General features: G+C 42.3%; 1 long non-coding RNA gene and 1 pseudogene across 7 annotated transcripts in view; both read left to right on the top strand.

Annotated features, from left to right (window-relative positions):
• LOC133495476 (uncharacterized) overlaps window positions 1–19,012 on the top strand; it is a 33,202-nt gene that overhangs the window by 8,556 nt on the left and 5,634 nt on the right. Inside the window, exons 3-9 of one of the 7 annotated variants that reach the window (XR_009793587.1) lie at window positions 1,134–2,520; window positions 6,464–6,566; window positions 12,994–13,150; window positions 13,225–13,307; window positions 13,404–13,423; window positions 15,057–15,124; window positions 15,936–18,581. This is a non-coding gene — a long non-coding RNA (uncharacterized LOC133495476). Of the gene's footprint in view, window positions 1–1,133; window positions 2,521–6,463; window positions 6,567–12,993; window positions 13,308–13,403; window positions 13,424–15,056; window positions 15,125–15,935; window positions 18,585–19,012 lie in introns of those variants that run through there. The other 6 variants (XR_009793581.1, XR_009793582.1, XR_009793583.1 and 3 more) reach the window with 6 other exon arrangements.
• LOC133496117 (5S ribosomal RNA) lies at window positions 9,364–9,482 on the top strand (annotated as a pseudogene).

Below are 19,012 nucleotides of genomic sequence, written 5' to 3'. Positions count from 1 at the left end.
AGATAGATAGATAGATAGATAGATAGATAGATAGATAGATAGATAGATAGATAGATAGATAGATAGATAGATAGATAGATAGATAGATAGATAGATAGATAGATGTATGCTGTCATGGTCTATCTATCTATTAGTACAGTACTGTACTGCATATTATGGGGGAAGGCAATGCGCCATCAGCAGCGGGACGACATGGACCAATGAAGAATAAAATGAATAGATAAAAATATATAATAAAAATATGTTTTTTTTAAATAAATAAATTTTAAAAACACCACCATAGATTCGTACAGTACCGTAGCGGGAAGCTGCATTTATAGGGTATCATGCGGCATCCCCAGCAAGACGACAAGGAACTATGAAACAATATAAAACGATATTTACCCCTACTTTGCAGTTTTTAACTTTTCACAGGTGGGTTTGGTACCAAGTAAGCGTGAAAAACTAGTGATTACTCTACTTCCCATTTTCCTTGGGGGTAAAAAAAACAACCTTGGAACCCCCGTATGAAAGCTGTGAGCCGCCAAACTTTTAGCGATATTACCCAGATGGTTGAGCGTTTTTAACTGCAACTCTGAGTACATCGATTCCAAGCCACCCCGGACGACGACAGGTGGACCGGCAGTAAAATCCGTACTGAACCACCGCGTTGCCTAGGATTGTTTCCAGTGTACTCGCTGTTCCACGCAATGTTCCGATTGAAAGGTTCCCAAATCACACCGAAAGTAGTGGGGAAGTCCTTGGAACTTTGTGAATGGGAGAATGAAAAAGGGGAAACCCATTAGGTCCAGCTTGGCCAATAGTATGGAGTCACGCCCCAAATATTGAACCCATCCAAAATTTTCAATCCTCATAAAACTGGGCTGGGGGGGGCTGAAATGTACAGGACGGCTTGGAAGCTAGGGAACGAATATTTTTACAAGCCCCAAAAATCCAAAAGTATGCATAGCGTGCCTCGTTGTAGCTTGTTTTCCCCAGCCCAGCAAAAGCGGGCCCGCTTGCAGAGAAATGTGTGAGGCTCAAAGGTTTACGCGGTGTTCCCCCGAAAGAAAACCGACTTCCACTGGCAAAAGAATCGCTTGTTGAAACCCTGGCACTTTGGAGTCCAATCGGGAACAATCTTCTTTCCACAGATGGCGTCAAACGTCTCACGATGTTCCAAGCGTCCTCACGTGTCGCCAAACATGCTGCCTGTTCTCCATTTGACTCTGGGAGTCCACTGGAGTGAGAAGTTCAATATTTTTACCTGCCCCTTAAAGTGCCCGGGCCTCTTTTGCCTCTACAGTCTTTCTGAGTGTTTATAAAAAGTCTGCACACCCCTGTTCGAATGGCTGTGTTTTGTAATTTAAAGAAAAAATAAGCCCAAGATAAATCATTTCGCAAGCATTCAATTGAAAAGTTTGTCATCTTTTTAAAGGGTAAGAAAAAATGAATACAAACAACTGAAATAGTGTGATTGCACAAGTGTGCACACCCTATTTTAACTGGGATGTGTCTATGTTCAGAAGTGTTTAATAAAATCACGTCCACAAGCTAACGTTAAACAAACAGCTTCCACCAGACTCTCTGTTGACTTGAAAAAGTGCCTCGCTACATTCCAGATCTTGTAATAGATTTTTATTGACGTTTTTTTTCTTTTCCTAAATTTTGTGCTAAAACTCTATGCAGTTTTGAGCTGTTCATAGCTCCCTCCTCATTCACTATGGCCCATGTTCCAAGATGAAAAAAAATAAATTGAAGGCGATTATTTCATGGTCCAGTTGCTAGAAAGAAGAAAAAACAAAAAGTCAGGAAAAGCTTTCTATAATACATCAATAGATAGATCAAAAGATTTGGGGTTAAATGGGGACGTTTTACACGACTGACTCCCCACTACCTAGCTAGCTATCCACTTTGTACAAAGTAATGTTGCATAATTAAAACTATATTTATTCTACCTAGATAGCTAGCTAACTGTCTGTCAGCCATTTATCTAGCAACCTTCTTATCTAGGTAGCTCGCTATCAAGCTAACTAGCACTATAGCGAGCTATCCATCCATCCATATCTGAGCCTCATAACTTTGAGGCAGAAATGGTTATTACTGGGCCACTTGCTTGTTCTGACCCTAACTTGCAAATATTGTACTCAACATCAATGTTAGATTGTCCACACCAGCGAGATCCTTCCGTTTAATTTTGAAAATAATATGAGGTAGATCAGAACAATTCCATCACTCTTTGTGCTCCTGAATCTACCAAAACAGGTGTTCACATTCTTTCACCCTCCTCCCCATTACTTTTTATTCTCGCACCCGCTCCCTTCCTTTTGTTTAATTGTAGATATAAAAATGTCCAAATGTTGCTCCTTTGATGCAGACGGGCATTCCTGGCATCTCTTAGATGTCGATGCGGCTTTGTGGTAACCCAAGCCCTCTTGAAAGCATTTTCCTGGGGGGGGCACGGACGGGGGCAGCAGGGAGCACCTGCAGGTCTGGAGCGGCAGCGACTACAGATGCGTCTTGGACAACATTCAACATCAGGTTAGAATCGTGCGCGCGCACATACACAGTCTTGCGTTTACTAGCGCTACCATCCACGTCGTGTGTGGGAGAGGTAGGAGTAAGTCACATACAGTACACCGCAACTTTCAAGCAAGTCCCGAGTTACTCTGACAAAAATCAAACCAGTATAGTCGAGTCCCCGCAAAGTTCAAGCAAGTCATTACTTGGGTTAAGCAAGCCATAAGTCAAGTCATAAAATTCTGCTCAGCCACAACTCGCTCATTAACTGGTGTTAGTGAACGCATTCGTAATCACATTTTTGACGGTCCTACCAGTTTCTGGAGTTTTTTTGTCTTCTCATTTAAACGCATAACCAACCAACATGAAGCTCGGTTCCTGTTTGATAAGCGATCGGTCAAATAAAGGAAGACAAGTCAAATAATTCCTTTGGTTAAACAAGTCATAAGTCTAGTCTTACAATCGCTCAGTCATTATATCTGACGCGGGAGTTCAAGTTTTAAGAAAAAACACCCAACTGTGGCAAGAATTAAAGTCAGGTTACTGGAGTCCCCCAAATCTGATGGTATTCCACTCTGCTTTCCCTCCTTCAGTTAATTCCGTGATGAGAGAAGCACGGTGAAAATCGGGACAGCTATTTCCACAAAACCCTGTCATCAATTTGTCTCTCTGTAAAAATTAGCTGTAATTGGCCTACTTGTGGTCCGTCATGATTGCCAAGCACGCAGAAAGGAGTAGGGTGTCCCTTGATGACAGAAACACATCGTTTAGGATTGTGTGGTCTTTGCCTTGTATTTGATAAACTAATAAACGGGACAAATGATGGACGAGCAGTGTTTGCGATGGTCTGGAAAGCTTTGAGGTGAGGACTTCAGAAAGGTTTTTATTCTATTCAGCCATTTATATTTCAGTCCGCGACAGACTGACCGACTTACTGACTGACCGACCGACTGACCGACTGACTGACTGACAAGTCTATTCTTCAGATTCTGTCCACATCAAGATTCGCAACAATTTCTCACACCTTGACACAGGCATCCATTTCAAATCCTTTATCATTTGATCAGTTAGAGCTTATCAGGAGAGCTGCGAGTAGACCACCGGATAACTTTCTTTGAGCATACATGGTGAGATGTGAAGTGACAAAGCACTCCGACCAAGTGTGAAACCAAATTCCTTATGTGGGCCCCAACAACATTGACAATCTGAGCCGGACATGATTGACTCAGCGGACGTTTTCTCCCTTCGGAACATGGAATTAGTTACAAACACGGGCGTGTCATCCTTGAGGTGACTCCAGAGGTGGTGGACTCGAGTCACATTTCTTGACTCTAGTCAGAATTAAGTCACCAGTTCTGTTTGACTTAGATGGCTAAAACTCGTGGCACATTCGACTTTACTTTGGCTATATTCGATTTGACTTGTCTGTTTGCATTTTCATTTGCCATTTATTTTTGTTTTTTTTTCCCACAAAATATTATTTTGTCTATGTCACGCACATAAACCTGGCAACCCTCCAGTATACCGTGATGTGGAGTGGAGAGACCACTTCATGAAACACAAGCGTCTTTTCCAGAAGCCAGTCCTGGAACATTTCTGACACACCTCATAAGTCACTGCCAACTCTGCAGACGACCAAACCCGCTGAGGAAAAACTCTCTTGGCCAAGGTGTGACTTGGTGGAGAAGGTGTTCCAGGGCAGCTCAGGTCAACCAGGACACATGGCTGCGGTGGGAAGAATTTGTATTAATTTCATCCCTACCTCCCTCCCACCTCCTTCAAATTGTTTCCAGGCCGCTGCCATCACAACGCTGTCAACTGCTTCTCTCTTCTTTGGATTCTCCAATCACACACAATTCCATCCTCATTCCTTCACTCCGCCTTGAGTCTTTACTTACACAAACAAGTAGAAAAAAAAGAGGGGGGGGGGAGGGGCAGGGGGTTCTGTCTGAGCGATGCAATGTGGATGTATGAGCGCACGGCCTTGTTCTTGAACCGCCGTGAAAGGTTGCCCCTCCAAAAGAGGCGGCGCTCGCCATAATTCCACTGTGACTGAAACTATGTCTCGTGATTTCATGCATGCTTGGCTGAGGTAATCAATCTCTTTGAAGTCGCGGCCTGTCTCATTTGGAAACCAAATAAATGGACAATTTCGCTGAGTTGTTTGACATCAGGTTTAACTGATTGTGGAAAATCGAGTGTGATTTCAGCTTCTTTTGCACGTTTACCTCAGCGTCGCAGGTCTTTCCGAGTGCTTCTCTCCGTGCGGTATCCCCTGAAAACGCGAACCTTTTGACGATTAAACTATTTGGTATTCGCCAAGAAGAATATGTCAAAACGCAATTCCGCGACCAGAGCTAGATGGGGTGAGTCTGATAAAACCAAATTTAATCTAGGGTTATTATGGCGCCTGTCACAAAGGTATCATAGGCAAGTGATTCACAACCTCGGTGGAGAAATTTTACGATTTCACTTAATCCATCTGAAATGGATTATTTCTATGTTTAAAAAACATGATCTGTTCATCCATTCATGCCTGTGACGTAGAGTCTCAGGCAGAGCAGTAAAAACAAACTGCTTCACCATCTCCAAAGACAGACATTATCTGATCATTGACATGTGGGCAAGTTTGTCTCTAGCATCATGGTGGATCGTGATTGGTGCGTCTGCCTCACAGTTCTGAGGATCAGTGTTTGAATCTTGAAAGATAAATGAAAGTGAAAGTTCCGTCGCTGTAATCCTGTCATTGATTTACTCTTTTTGTAATATTTTCAGAATTTGAAATGAATTGCGTTCAATGTACGAGGGTCGTTTTCCACGGATCGAAGGTTCTACCTGTTAGATTTATAGCCCAGAGCTTTAGACGAGAGTTCTAATGCGGCTCTGGAGAGTAAGTCTCTTTAGAGTTGTGGTCCCAGGTCACGGTTCTGGGTCCCAGCTGTGAACGCTTTGATGGTCGGTTAAGTTCTTACGTCAAAAAAAGAAAGAAAAAAACTATCAGGCCAAAAGAGCAAGGCTGCATGTGTGCGAGGAAGAAGGTGGGGAGAGCGAGAGCAGTCAAATTGCCACCCGGAGATCTGGAGATGCTGTGCGAGGCCTGATACTGAGGAGGGTGGAGGTCAATTAGAAGCAAATGTCGTCCCATTGTGCCGGTTTTCTCGGCAGACCACTTGACGTGACCCGGGACATATCGCTAGCAAGAACCATCATCCATCTGAAAACAGTAAGACAAGCTTTTAAAGGACCATCTCGTCTCACTATTGTCCCTGTAACGATATCCCATTGTTGACAGCGGATGGCCCGGCCCTCCGTGACCCGCACTTGGCTTTCAAAAACCTCCCAGAAGTGGACCGGAGGTCCGAATGAAAACCAGTTTCCAGAACGTTGAAATTTAAGGATGTTTTTGGGGTTGGGATGTTTGGCGAGATAGGACATGTTCCATGGATGGATAGATAGATAGATAGATAGATAGATAGATAGATAGATAGATAGATAGATATAGATAGATAGAGATAGATAGATAGATAGATAGATATATAGATAGATAGATAGATAGATAGATAGATATAGATAGATAGATATAGATAGATAGATAGATAGATAGATAGATAGATAGATAGATAGATAGAGCAGAGGTCTGAGATTGAGTGAAGAGACACAAGAGAAGGAGGGGGAAAAGAAGGGATGCAGATGGAGGAGAGGAGTGCATCCATGCACGGTGGATTAAAAGCACATGTGCTCGCCGGAGGTGAGGACACCACCGCAACACATGCGAGGAACAAATGCCGTCACTTGGCCCCCACCGGGGACCACACGCCGCACGCTTGTTTCCACACGTTGTTCGCCCGTGCTAGCTTTCATCTCTTCTATGCAATTTTTAACGTCTCATGCTCTTTCGCTTCTTTTGAAAAAAAAAAAACACAAAAATGTGACTTTTCGTCCCTATTTTTCCTTTTACCGTCAGTCGGCGGATAGAAGAACGATTTGATGAGCGGATGCTTCCAGAAGATACCTGTATGGCTGGAGAATCGTTTGTTTGGGATGCCAAGGACGTTGCGGAAAACCAGGTACACAATTACAGATGACTATTATTGTATGATGGTTTTTTTTTTTGTGTATTTACTCATCCAAACATTCTTGTCAAATACGCACTGAATAGCTTTAGTTCAAAATTATAGTTGAATTTAATCTGGTATAATATTCTGAAACAAATGTGTATTTTCTTTTTCAAAAATTTTATTTTTTTTAATTCAGAGATATGAAGTTAAAATAAACATTTTTTTCTACGGGAAAATGAATACATAAATGTATTTAATTTAATTAAAAAATCTAAATATCAAAGTGAAACCATTTACTTATTCAATTAAAATATATCACTAGAGTAATTTACATCCAGTTTCTGGTTCTTGAATATTACATTTTTTACACAAAAAAACGTATGATATGAGAGAGAGGTGGAATATTGAGGACTTGGGGGTGCGAGACAGCCATGCTATGGGAAAGTGTTTTGGGGAAACCAAATTAAGGGGAAGAAAGGGCGGACACAAAAGCCTTTGAAAGAGGCAGACAGCTCGCTTGATGCGCGCCTTAAAAGAGATGCTGCCGCTCATGCCAAGAGGGGGGAACGGCCGAGGAAAGAGAGAGAACCAGGGAAGGAAAGGAAAGGAAGGAAGGAAAGGAAAGGAAAGGAAAGGAAAGGAAAGGAAAGGAAAGGAAAGGAAAGGAAAGGAAAGGAAAGGAAAGGAAAGGAAAGGAAAGGAAAGGATTAAACAAGCATGCTATGACAGGAAGGAAGGAATGAAGGAAGGAAGGAAGGCAGGATGGAAGGAAGGAAGGAAGGAAGGAAGGAAGGAAGGAAGGATTAAACAAGCATGCTATGACAGGAAGGAAGGAAGGAAGGAAGGAAGGAAGGAAGGAAGGAAGGAAGGATTAAACAAGCATGCTATGACAGGAAGGAAGGAAGGAAGGAAGTAAGGAAGGAAGGAAGGAAGGAAGGATTAAACAAGCATGCTATGACAGGAAGTAAGGAAGGAAGGAAGGATTAAACAAGCATGCTATGACAGGAAGGAAGGAAGGAAGGAAGGAAGGAATGAAGGAAGGAAGGAAGGAAGGAAGGAAGGAAGGAAGGAAGGATTAAACAAGCATGCTATGACAGGAAGGAAGGAAGAAGGAAGGAAGGAAGGAAGGAAGGAAGGAAGGAAGGAAGGAAGGAAGGAAGGCAGGATGGAAGGAAGGAAGGAAGGAGGAAGGAAGGAAAGAAGGGCGTCAGAGAACTCAACTGCGAGGAAAATCTTCGGTCATGATAGGCATTCACCAAGTGCACATCTGTATTTTAATACCCGGTGTGCATGCATGGAGTATACAGCGTGACTCTATATCTGGAATCTGGAATCAGAATTGGCATTTCCCTGGGACAATATCAAAACGAAGGGGGGGGGGGTTTCAATGCATTTGGGCGGAGAAACAAAACACGCCTATCCAAGCGACATCATTTTATCTGCTGATATTTCTCGAACACGTTCAAAACACAAACGAGAATTGTGTTAATTGTGGGAGTACACAAAGCGGAAATGACTCAAGTCTGATGAATAAGATCAAAACTTTTGCAATGCAGTCCCAGAGTCCCAAAATGTGGTGCGCGCACCTCCACGGGGGTGCGTGAGATCCAAAGTAACTAACAAGTAATGGCGGTCTGGTATGATAATTATACATGTTTATGTAGTGAAACTTTGAAGTGGTCTTTCAATTAAACGTCCATAGGAGAGTGTGCTGTTGATTTTTTTGTTTTTATTAGTTTGTCTCATGATTAATTGATTAAACATGGTGGCTTTGTTGGCTAGCCTTGTTTTCTTTTATGCGCAATTATTCTAATCCAACACCTGAAGCCAACATTATGTACTCCAACAACACATGAAAATGCATTGCACATAAAAGGATGATCCAAAAAATATTTTAAAAATAAAGATGAAAGAACTGTACTTTGGTAGTGATTCTTTCGCATCCGGTTGTTCAAATATTAATTTCAACGTGACTTCCACCCCGACAAAACGCTATTTCTCATGCGGCTCGTCTCCGTGATGCAAATGGGCCGGTTTTATTCCTCCATCTATTGTCCCCCCCCCCCCCAACCCACTAAATCCACGTTGGACTCTGTCTCATCCTCGCACAAACAAACACACCCACTTTTCCTTCCTTCTGTGTCCCGCTCCCCCATGAAATCGATTTCAGGTCCCTTTTTTTCCTCCCACCCGGAGAGCAAGACACTTTTCTGTGCCAGCCTCGGAATGACGCCCATCCCGCCCCTCCAGCTGCCCCTCCGCGTCTCATCTTCTGCCTCCGACCCACAAATCCTTCGGCGCTCGTTCTGGATCATCTCGTCCCCTCTTCTCCGTCGAGCAGTTCCTATTGGCAGGAGTCTCCCACTTTCCACTGTAAATCAGTTTTTAAGTGTTCTGTTTTATATGACACTTCAAATCAAATCATCCCAATTATCAAATCAGTAAGACATGAAATTGTGGGTTGCAATTGAATAAAGCCCCTAAAATACAAACTCTCTGAGGTGACCTTCTAAAATTGTTATCAAACTCAAGGCCCCTGGGCCAGATATGGTCCCATGCCACCATTTTTATTGGCCCACCAAGGGGAATAAAATTTGTAAATCACGTATTTTTCTCGGGGCGGCACGGTGGCGCAGCTGGAAAGCGTGGGCGTCACATTTCTGAGGTCCCAGGTTTGATCCTCGACCCGCCTGTGTGGAGTTTGCATGTTCTCCCCATGCCTGCGTGGGTTTTCTCCGGGCATTCTAGTTTCCTCTCACATTCCAAAAACATGCAACATCAATTGGACACTTTAAATTGCCCCTAGGCTTTCGACCATGCAACCCTGAGAACCCCCGACCTTGTCAGATCTCAGAAGCTAAGCGGGTTTGGCCCTGGTCGGTACTTGGATGGGAGACCGCCTGGGAATACCAGGTGCTGTAAGCTTCTCTCCCTGGCTAAATGCAGAGGGGTTGCATCAGGAAGGGCATCTGGCGTAAAACTGCCAAACAAGTATGCGTTCATTTAAGATGACACGCTGTGGCTTCCCCTAACGGGACAGGCCGAAAGGAAAAGAAGAAGAAGAAGAAATTACCCCGAGGTGTGACTGTGATTACGGCTGTTTGTCACTATATGCCCTGCGATTGGCTGGCAACCAGTTCAGGGTGTACCCTGCCTCCTGCCCATTGACATCCAGGATAGGCTCCAGCGATCCCGTGACCCTCGTGAGGATAAGTGGCTAAGAAAATGGATGGATGGATTTCTTTCCAGCTTTGACTGAAACACAGTTCAGAAATGGGAATTTCTCTTCGCTTGAAATGGTTTTACCAGCATTTAGGAGTTTGAGAATCCCTCCTCCAGACCGAAATAAACAAATAGCTTGGTATGTTCATAGAACATGTGGGCGAAGTGAAAGCAGTTGGTAAGAAGAAAAATAATAAAGTGCAAAATGAAAATGAAAAAAAAGCCAAGCAAGTTTTTGATCGCCTCCATCAGGTCGCTGCAGAGCACTGGGACCCCGACTGCAAAAGCCCGTCTCTGGTTTTTAGCCTTGACCTGGGAATTACTACCAGACCCCAGCCCAACTATCCCAGCTAAGTCAGTGATGTAATGAGGACTCTTTTAAATTTGAATACCAGGTGTAACCAAAGAGGCGGCGCTATAATTCCGAGGCTTCCATTAGCGTGTGTAGGCACTGATTAACTCCTTAGCCTTTGAGAGGTTCGATTGAGATGGACAGGAATATGGAGAGTAGTAAAAGTGGGATGTCATAAAAGTCTAGATGAGAGGTTCCAGGTTCTTACAGGATGAAGAGGAATTTTCCAGATTTGACAAAGTTGCACAAAAAGCACGAAAACTGTCATTGTAAATTACAATCAGAAAAAAAGGGAATGAGACTTGATGCTTTCCATATGATGAATGGTCGGTGGAAATAAAAATACATATACTTGAGTATTAGGAATAGGGTCACCAGATCCTTGAACGTCCCTGTGTTGTATTGTTGTGTCTTCTTTGAGTCCAGAAACAGCGGTTCATTTGCGTCTCAAGAATAAGGTACATTTCTTGGAGCACAACGATGTGCAGTTTTTGGATAGGGGGAAGCCATCGATGTTAAACCGAAAAAGCCACCTCGGAACAGAAAAGCTTTGAGGCATTACCAATTGTCAGCCTCTCGCAACGTCCTGACATTCCTCCAAAAGACCGCCTCATTCAATGGGAAGAGTGTCCTTGTTTTGTCACAAGACGAGTAAACAACCGATTGTTTGCGGGACACCAAAGCCCGATTACCACACTCACCAACGTCGACAAAAACCCTATTGTTGACGAACCCCAGGGAACACATCCACCGTGGAATCCTCCTCATCGAAAATTTAGGTGAAAAGTCTTCAACAAACAAGAACAGTCCATTGCCTCGATTAAACCATGCAAAGTTCAGAAATTGTACTACAATCCACGAATTTTCATTATTTTGGACAATTCTATTATTCCGATTCTAGGCAATTCTCTGTCCCGGTCTGACTGTCCCCCAGCGCTCAAGGCAATCTCCGTAAAAGCATGCTTGGATGAATTTATACTGCGGAAGAGGCCGATCAGACCCCTTTGGGATGGAGTCCTGTAGAATGGACCTGGTAAATGTTTTTTTCTGGATAAATTGATACAAATTCCCACAGAGACACTCCAACATCTTGTAAAAAGTCTTTACAGGCAAGCAGGAAGCTTTTATGGTTTCAAATGGGAGAAACAGCTCAATATTAGTCTCTATGTAGCGATTGCTACAAGCTACTATACTTTTTTTCCGTATTGCGGACTTAGGTTCACTATAAATGATTATTCATTTACGACAAATACATCTATGTGTAGCTATCTATGTCAGAATATGGAATCTGCTGGTCCATTTTTTACCATTGATACAACAGAATAGGTTTTGTTCAACTATGCACATCCAGATTCATTGAAACAAGATGATCATCATCATTTCCGTATGCAGTGGTAGCTTGAACTCAATGACCTCCAGCCCCCCCCCCCCTCAAAAAAAAAGTTTTTAACTCAAGAGAGTGTAAATAAATACTTGTCAAAGTGTAGCTACTGCATGTACTGCATTATCTACTGAACCGTAGTAGTACAAAAGAAGATTTTTTTGTCTCCGCCTGGAACGGATTATTAGTATTTTCATTTGTTTTAATGGGGTGGATCACTGTGTATGCATTTTTGTGACATTTTTTGTTTGGGGGTGTGCTATAAGAGTTTTCACATGTAAAATATATGCCTTGGCTCAGAAAAGGGTTGATGAAACACTGGTCTGGAAGTCGCATAACAGATGTTTGCTCATTATTAGTTGATGACAGAAGATCATCTAGAAGTGTGTTATAGTTTCATAGCTATGAATGGGAGCTCATTCAATCTTCTCATTTGATTTCAAATCCCCAAATTGCCCTCAAGTGACACAAGCCGAAGGCAAGATGGACACAGCGGAGCCTCTATTGCTGTCGTTGCCCCAGGTGATGCCCGCCACTCTTCCCTAATCCGCACTGACAGGGTTTTCATCATCTGGGAAGATGGGAATGATGGAGGACTACTGGGAATCAGGACAAGTGGAGCGAGAGGAGGGGGGGAGCTTTCCTCTTTTCGCTCCCCAGTGTCGTCCCATGTCAGGCAGCCTCGGCCGGGGGCCACCAAGGCCCCCATTGTGCCGGTTATCACCAAGTGGTGAATGACGGCGTCTTAGCCTCCAGCCCCCGAGAGAGGGAACAGCTTTAGGTAGGACGGGGTTGGAATGTTCCCAGGTGAGAATGCATGAGAATGGAAAAGGGAACGGGAAGAAAGACGGCGGTGTAGCGGCATCTGTAGCCGTCTCACAGGTGCAGCGCGGGAGGAATGTGCTTTGTGTAGCGCGGAAGAGCAATAAAACGTGGCAAGTGTCATTTCTCTGGAAACTGCATGACGGTGCTGAAGTGGAAGGAGGGAGGTAACGTGCGGAAAATGGCAGCATTTATTTGGGAATGTCGATGCGGAAAATGTGGCGTGCGCGATTAAAGGTCGTTCCAAAGATGTCCTGGATGACACCAATATTTTGAAGGTGAAATGGTGTGAATCGTTGGAGAAATGTGGGAGGAGGGCAACGTTTAAAATGTCATTTGGGGAGGTCGACGTTGAAAGTTGAACGCGTGGATTGGGAAAATACGGGAATTTGGGGCATGTCGTAAATTGTTTCCATGGCGATGATGTCGTCTCCCAACCCAACGAACACATTTAAACCCAAATGACACGGATATTTCGATGATGAGCAGGCGGCATTGTTTCAACCGCGTCCTTATCGACGTTGATCTCCCCTTCCGGTCCTTTCTCGAACCTTCTCGCCACACCTGTGTGTCCAATTGCAGCTCTCTGGTGTCTTGTCTCCAAAGATACCAGCATCGCAAACATTTCTCACACACACACACATTCCTTGACTTTCCAGCTGCCTGTGCACCTGGGCTGCCGGCTGTCATCACCGTGGTAACCGCCCTACAGCTGCCTGTGTCACTATCATCCGCCTCATCTTTTTCTCCAGTCATGATTGGCAGCGGGAGACAAACAACGGAAAATTGTTTATCGAGAGGGACGGGAAACTGACAGTAAACCGCGGCTTATTCGCAGTCAACTATTATTAAACAGATTTTTAAGCAATTTTTAAATGTTTTTTTTACAGTTATACAGTCAGCACTAATGGAGGGGCTTCAAGTGTAGTACCATGTTTTGCCACAACATGCCGGGCAGCACTGAGGTTTGCAGGTAATTAAAAGGAAGAAGAAGAAGCACTGCACACCGAAAGCTAACGTCCAGTAATTGTCCTTTTTTTTTTTTTTTTTTTTTTCACAATTCACGCAGAGCAAGGAGAATTTATATCTGTAAGTATTGTTATCTGCCTTGTTTGTATTTATTTTTTTATATTTTTGCTTCTCCGTGTGTGTCTCAAATTATCACTCGGTTGAAGGTTTGTATACAGTACATCTATGCTAATTTCCGTTAGCCTGTTAAGCTACACTGGAAAAAAATATACACTGGATAACTTAAAAAATGGGGTCATTTCCTCCTTTTGTTCTGCCTTTCACTACACATTGCTTATTTACTGTAGAACATAAATTATAATTGACTTTCTAAATTCAGAATCAGCTTTATTGGCCCAGTGTGTAAAAACACACAGGGAATTTTTCTCCGGCACTCGGCGCTGCCCTAGGCTCTCATGCCTTAGAACCACCTCAGCAAAAATGCCAGTCAAACTTATTTTAACCCTGAAAGAAAAAAAAAATTAGTAGCTCAACTTTCCTATTGCTAATAGATGTTTTCTTGTCGCGCTCATTTCCAATTTAATTCTTCCTGTTTTGACTCACAGCAACTGTCCAGAAGGCATTAAAGTCAAAAATCCAACACCCACTGGCTTCGCGTTTGGATGTCCTGCAGAGGACCACCTTCCGAGTAGTAACTTTTTCCTTCAGTTTGTCATCCAACTCTGACGGGCTTTTACAGCACGTCAAAGTGACATCGCTGTTAATCATTTCGCTAATGAAATCGGCTCAGACAGCGAGCGTGTATAATAAAATCCACATGAAAAAAAAAAAAAAGCGCATGACCACCCACATTAAAACATCGGGCCGCGTTATTCCGTCTTAATGCCAGAAAAAAAGACCTCATTCTCTCCTTTTTAAAAGGTCAGGATTCGATGTGGGGTCGGGGGGAACAAGACTTTTAAAGACCCCCTGCATGGGCGACTTTAATTACATCAGAGGAAGTGGCAGCCACCCTGCTCGCCTGTTCTATTCCATGAATCTGACTGAAAGCAGAAATGCTGTTTATATATAGATATATATATATATATATATTTTTTTTTTTTTTTTTTTTTAATGCCCCTTTGCATGCCAGCAGAGGTTCGGCATATGTGCAGGCGTGTCTGCAGCGCCTCTTAAGTAGAGAGGACATCAAAAGGTGGGCTTTATGAACCCCACCACCACCGCCACCCCGCTGCACACCCCATTGCCACTCCTCACTATAAATCCCACCCCAAAAGGAACCATTTATGGGACAATAAGAGTGGATTTATGGGCCTCCAGTAAATGAAGGCAGTTTAGAGGTGTGGGATGAAAGATGACAAAAGCTTTCGTGGGAGGAAAGTTGCACAGCCTTTCGCTACAATGGCCTCCTACCATCCTGGAGATCGGGGGGGTGGGGTGGAGGGGTAATTCGGTCCAACAGGCAGTTACGTCATCAACAGTCCTGTTATATTTAGCACACTTTTAAATCTTCAAAATATTGATTAAATAATGTTTTTATATTTGTTTGTTCCGTTAGCCTAGTAGCATAATTGTCTGAGTGATTATTAAGTTCCCATGAAAAAAAATCTGTGAAAAATACAAATATTTTTGCTAAAAGTTGCAGTTTATTTTTCATGCTTTCCAAAAATGTTAAAATATGACATAAAGAGGCAGGTGTTTTGACTTATGACATGATTATCTTTTCAACCCATCCATTCATCTATTTTCTTAGCTGCTTATCCTCATGAGGGTCACAGGAGTGCCGGAGCCTATCCCAGCTGTCAACAGGCAGGAGGCAGGGTGATTATCTTTTCATTTATCTAATTTAATAATTGGTTAATTAATTTATTGCAAATACTATTTGGATATATATTAAGAGAATATTGAACTACACTTTTAACTTTACATGGATTTTAATTAAGTTTAATTTATAGTTTAAAAGTAAATATCATCATGCAATGTAAAAATCAAATGCTGATTTTTTGGGAAGAAAAAATACTTATATTTACATTTATCTGATGGTTTTTTGTCTATTTAATTAACTCTTTTAACAGTTTTCATCCACATGTAACATTAACGTGATTAAGTCATCATTTATCAAATCAACAACATTAATAATAAATAAAATAATTTAAAAACGAGTTTATTATTATTCCAGTATTAGGATAAACTACTTTTTAATGTACATTTTAATGTTTTTTTTGTTTGTTTGTTTGTTTGGCTTTGTTTTCTCAAGTCGAGTCTGTCTTTGTTATGCAAGATGAACTTTTTGGGTTTGGCTCCAAATCTACAATTCTAATCTTCAAGAACGCACCCCCATTTCTATTCGAGCGAGCGAGTTTATCCTGCCTGTTACCCACAAGAGGCATGGTAGTGTCAGTCAATCTGCCGATTTTGACAATTGCCCACAATTACACATGCAGGGGCAATAATGCCCTCTAGTGCTACAAATTCTAACTACAGGAACATTGTTGCCTGCATTTTATTACCTTCCAGCAAGTAGCTTTTGAGTTGTTCGATGAAATCTTGACACATCACTAACGGGATTTTGAAAAAGGCGTCTGCTTTCTTATGATAGTTAAAACACTCTTCGCTCACTGTCTCCTTTTAGGAATTGCATTGTTGAAAGAACAGACAGGAAGTGACTCCGTTTTTATCCTCCAGAGAGCATTTCTTTCATCGCCGTTGTGTGAATGTTGTATATCTTATCACAGTCAATTCATAAGGATGCGGTAGCATTGCCGTTACTCAATAGACATGGACATATGTGCAGCTGAATGACCCTGAAGACTCCCTGACTTCAATTTTATAAGTCGGGGCGGGATACTTTATTAAAATGCAATTAATAACACTTGTGAAACGGATGGAATGAGAAGGAGGAAACATAGTCCGATAACCTGGATTTAGGTAAAGGTCTGCTGACACATTTGGGTAAAAATCATCCTATCAATAACTGTCAATAACTTTTTTTTTTTTGCAATTCTTCTTGCAATTACACCACGGACCAGTTGAGAAACACTGCTCTGAGCAGCAGATATCTGAGCACAAATGGTGCTGCGATAAACGTAGACCAACCCTATAACAATATTCACACGCATCTTAAACTTTATCCCCCGTGAAGACGAGAAACTACTGCTCCACTGAGAGGCAGGGAGAGGAGCCAAGTCTGTTGTATACTTCCAACAGGTGGCTAAAACGTGCACACAAGAAGAGCAGCTGAGCAAATATTAAAAAAAACTATTTTTAGTTGTATTAAATGTCATTACTCTTTTTTTTGATGGACAATATTATAGACTGCTGTCTTCCTCATCAAAGAAAACCAATATTTTGGAGACAGATTCGTGACATTTCAAGGGGGAAATATAATTGGAAGATACCAATTACCAATTCAAAAAATAAGAGTACATATTTACAAGAAATAATGATTTTTTTAAATTACAAAATGAAGTCAAAATTCTGATAAAAAATGGAAAAAATGTTTAAAAAAATCTAAATTAATAAAACAAGTACATTTTTAAAGATGTATAAACGTACAAATTCAAATCTCTGAATGTAAAATATTAAAGATGCAAAAGAAATGGTCAAAATAAAAAGTAAAAATTGTAATTGTAAAAGAAAATTTGTACTCTATCAATGGATGGTTGCAATCGATTCCATAATAACAATTTTTTTTAAGTTACCAGGCAGCACGGGGGAGCAGCTGGTAAAACATTGGCCTCACAGTTCTGAGGATCCGGGTTCAATCCCGGACCCGCCTGTGTGGAGTTTGCATGTTCTGCCCGTGCCTGCGTGGGTTTTCTCCGGGCACTCCGGTTTCCTCATACATCCCAAAAACATGCAACATGAATTGGACACTCTAAATTGCCCCTAGGTGTGATTGTGAGCGTGGCTGTTTGTCTCGATGTGCCGTGCGATTGGCTGGCAGCCAGTTCAGGGTCTACTCCACCTCCTGCCCGTTGACATCTGGGACGGTCTCCAGCACTCCCCGCGACCCTTGTGAGGATAAGTGGCTAAGGAAATGGATGGATGGAAGTTGTTAAACCAATCACAGACAATCCCACACGTAGAGTATTTCCCTGTCAGTCCAGTTTGAGAGCCTTGATTTTTCTTGGCTGTGAAGTCTGACCTTGCCACCACATTCCAGTTCTTAAAGGTAAAGGAAAACCCGTCTTTTGAGGCCCGAAGAGTTCCTGTCCCCCATGTAAAATTCCCATTATTGAACCTCGACCGGAGCGTGAACATTCCACGATGTCTGTCAGCGTGTGACCCCGGTTGGTGTTTCCTTTTGGGCTCGCCCCATCAATCATCTCGTATTTTCACACCGTCTAATGGTTATTTCAACATGGGAGAGGTGGCATGCAGCTGGCACTTGAAGAGCAAGGAAGGCTATGAGCGCCCCGCTCGAGCAAAAGGAGCCCATCATCTGCAGAAGATCCGTTTTCGTCGACTGATGAACAGAATTGAAACATTTTCTCCCTTTGATACCGGAAATTTTGAGTGCTACTGTTTGAATCCACAAATTTTTCCCAACATCTCAAGAGCTCCCTTTTGTCACCTTTTTATAATCTGGAAAAGAGGTGGGCAAAGTTTTGTGCGCGGAACCCAAATGAATTGACCGCAATCCACCAAAGTCATCGGGAACCTTGTTTACACGAGGCCCTTTCGATCCCAGTGACATCATCGACTTTTTGCGGCACGGCCCGATCCCGCAGCGACAATATATTCCGGTCACACGGAGCGCATCGGAGTGAAAACGTTCCCCCTTTTTGCCAATAAACGTCAGCCGGCGGGTCGATTCCGAGAAGCTCCCCTCGACCGTTCCAGTTTGAAATAGCCGCATTTGTTGACGCCACATTGGCTAACGCAGCTGCAGCATGTATCACTTTATGTATTAATCACTTTCAGGGATGATTATGGCCTGGATTTTGGCCCTTAGTCCTTATCTGTTTTGTTTTCATGAGCAGTGAATGATGACCCTTTCGCACTTCAAAGTTACAAATTTACGCTTGAGTATTTTTGAGTGCGTAACGCCACATTGCTTGAATATATGCTTTGGTTTCAATGCCAGGGGTGGTCAAACGTTTTGTGGTCGGGGGCCCACATTTGAATTTTAAAACCGACGGGTGGGTGAGGTCATTCGTGTACTGTAGATGAGCGTCATAAAAACAGTTAAACCACTTTGTAAAATGGTGGGTTTTTTTATAATAATAAATCAAACTTAACTTTGTTCTTCACATTGTACATTTTGTTGTATTAGTGTTTGCTTTTATTTTCACTTGGAAAAAAGAATGTTCTCCATTGCCTTGAGTAGACAAATAAAGGTTACATAAAAACAATTTCTCATTTGTTGGTTGCATTCTTTAAATTAATGTAAGTATGTATCAAATATATTAAATGTAGATAGATTTTCTGTTTTCTTCTCAGTTGTCTTACATAAAATTCTTTATTTCACTTGCAATTGATCAACCAGTTATGAACTGTTTTTTTTTAAAGAATGACATTTTAATTGCAAAATAGTTTTATGTGTTCTTTAATTTTATTGTTTTGATTTATATTCATCATTATAATGTAAACCACTACATTTTGTAAAACGATGTTAAAGGTGGGACGGTGGGTCAGTTGGAAAGCGTTGGCCTCACAGTTCTGGGGTCCCGGGGTCAATCCCGAATCTGCCTGTGTGGAGTTTGC

The sequence above is a fragment of the Syngnathoides biaculeatus genome, chromosome 22, assembly GCF_019802595.1.
Source record: "Syngnathoides biaculeatus isolate LvHL_M chromosome 22, ASM1980259v1, whole genome shotgun sequence".
Lineage (NCBI taxonomy): Eukaryota > Metazoa > Chordata > Actinopteri > Syngnathiformes > Syngnathidae > Syngnathoides > Syngnathoides biaculeatus.
Note: the sequence above shows the minus strand (reverse complement) of the source record. Positions and strands in the feature narration are given on the sequence as shown.